Source organism: Sebastes fasciatus, chromosome 15 (genome assembly GCF_043250625.1).
Source record: "Sebastes fasciatus isolate fSebFas1 chromosome 15, fSebFas1.pri, whole genome shotgun sequence".
Classification (NCBI taxonomy): domain Eukaryota; kingdom Metazoa; phylum Chordata; class Actinopteri; order Perciformes; family Sebastidae; genus Sebastes; species Sebastes fasciatus.
The window spans coordinates 27,586,320-27,588,228 of record NC_133809.1 but is presented as its reverse complement, the minus strand read 5'-3'; the positions used below and the strand labels follow the sequence as shown (position 1 = coordinate 27,588,228).

The window sequence follows — 1,909 nt, the reverse complement described above, 5'->3', positions numbered from 1 at the left end:
GAAAAGACGTTAGGATGTAATTTTTGGACTTTTCGACGGCAGCCTCAGAGTTTTCGGTTCCAGAACAGCTGATCAGGGTCAATTCAATCAACTCTGAGTAGGTTGAACCTGAACATAAAAAGCCATCATCAATAGAGCTCTGATACTACGATTCACATGGCGACAGGTAAATAAGAGGCAGAGCCTCCATTTGAATCCAGTCGATGTAGAGATTGTAGTACATGTATGTGGCCTGGGTCCATCCACTTGGCACTCAGGCCCACCCAATCAGAAGGCTTCCTTTTTGTTGCTGGATCATCCAGTGAATAGCAGTCAGAGCTGTTTCAATTATCTGACTTCGACCATAAAGTGGTCGACGTCAGACTTATGTAAACCACATATACATCTCACAGCAGCCCCCTAGAATTTTTATTTATCCATTTTAAATAAATACTCCTCTATGTTTATTATCTACGTCAACCAGTTACATAAAAGTTACTACAAGTATGCGGATACATTTGGCTGAATGTCACCAGATAACACTGTCACTTGCTAAACGGAAACACCTGTATACTGAGGAACAGACGCCTGAGGAGCAGGAGGAAGACGTTCAGCCATCGTTCTGAACCGTATATTGAAATGTGTTTGCGTTTTGTGTCAGTGTGAGTGTCTGTCCGTCTTGTGAGGATCTTTGTGTGGCTGTGTTTAGTGTGAGAGTGAGTGTCTTTGTCTGGTGAGGATCTTTGGTTCCCATCTAGGTGCTCTCTCTCGGATTGGCTGGAGGTCTGGGGTGTGTCGGCTGCTGATTGGTCCATCCATCATCTCTGCGGTTTAAAAATGCTCAGGTATTCTGAGAGCAGCCTTGTTCTGTCCTCGGCCTCCAAACCTCTGTGCTAAAACTGTGATTTACAGTTGAATTAGTAGCCTTAGTGCCCTAGTTGGCTTCCTAACTGTGTAACTTGTTGTAGGTTTTCTTTGTTGCTAAAGATAGCACTTCAGTGGTCCGGTTGAACCGCCATCTTTTCTCCTGTTTTAACAGGCCCTTCATCACCCTACTGTACCCATAACAAGGCCTACTGGTGGAAGACTCTGGCATCAGGGCATCACATCAGACTGAACTCTTTGTCCCTGCTCACCTTTGAAAGGGACTATGAAGTCATTTCAGTGTCCAACACCGAGAAGCCCCGTCGTCTCCTGCTGGAATCATCAACAAGTAAGATCATTTACAATTATGGACTAATGGCCTATTTCATTATTATTGTTTATTGGGTATAGTTAATGTTCGGTGAAGACATTGGATTTTATGCTGATGTTGCTGCCAGCTGTGTGTGTGAATATGTGGCCGCCGTGCCAGGCTATGCTATGCTATGCCATACCATGCCATGCCATGCCATGCTATGTTATGCTATGCTGTTTCTGTTTGTCGCGTTGGATAAGAATCGGCTTGATTGTCCAGGTATGAGTAGACCTACACACATACTGTAGGCTACCAGGAATCTGACATTCCTGGTAGCCTACATTCCCTCTGATGATGATGATGATGATGATGATGTAGAAGGCTTGTAGGATTAAACTGTGGTGCATGGTCCTGTTTTGGTTAACATCTGCCTTTCAGAGTTTTATAAGTAGATGTTTGGTCTTATACTACTATAATACTATACTATATATTTCTCACACATACATATATTCTTGTGCGAGTGAAATTTATGTACGTGAAAGGAGAATGTATGTTGTCTGTGAGTGCAAGAATGAATTATGTCTTGTACGGCCCCTCATAAAAAAGCATATAGTATATAGTACAGTGTAGTAAGTCATATAAAAAGTCATAGTATAATAAGTCATAAAAAAGTCATAGTATAGTAAGTCATATAAAAAAGTCTAATTCTAATAAGTTGATCCTTGAGTCAACATTTCCTCCCATTCATTTTGA

General features: G+C 41.9%; 1 long non-coding RNA gene across 1 annotated transcript in view; it reads right to left on the bottom strand.

Moving 5' to 3' along the window:
- Nucleotides 1-1,100, bottom strand: part of LOC141784064 (uncharacterized) — a 4,053-nt gene extending 2,953 nt beyond the window's left edge. The window contains exons 1-2 of the long non-coding RNA XR_012597411.1: nucleotides 1,017-1,100; nucleotides 1-904 (exon numbers count right to left, since the gene is read on the bottom strand). The exon at nucleotides 1-904 is cut by the window's left edge and continues 1,322 nt beyond it. This is a non-coding gene — a long non-coding RNA (uncharacterized LOC141784064). The remainder of the gene's footprint in view (nucleotides 905-1,016) is intronic.
- Between the last annotated feature and the right edge of the window lie 809 nt (nucleotides 1,101-1,909).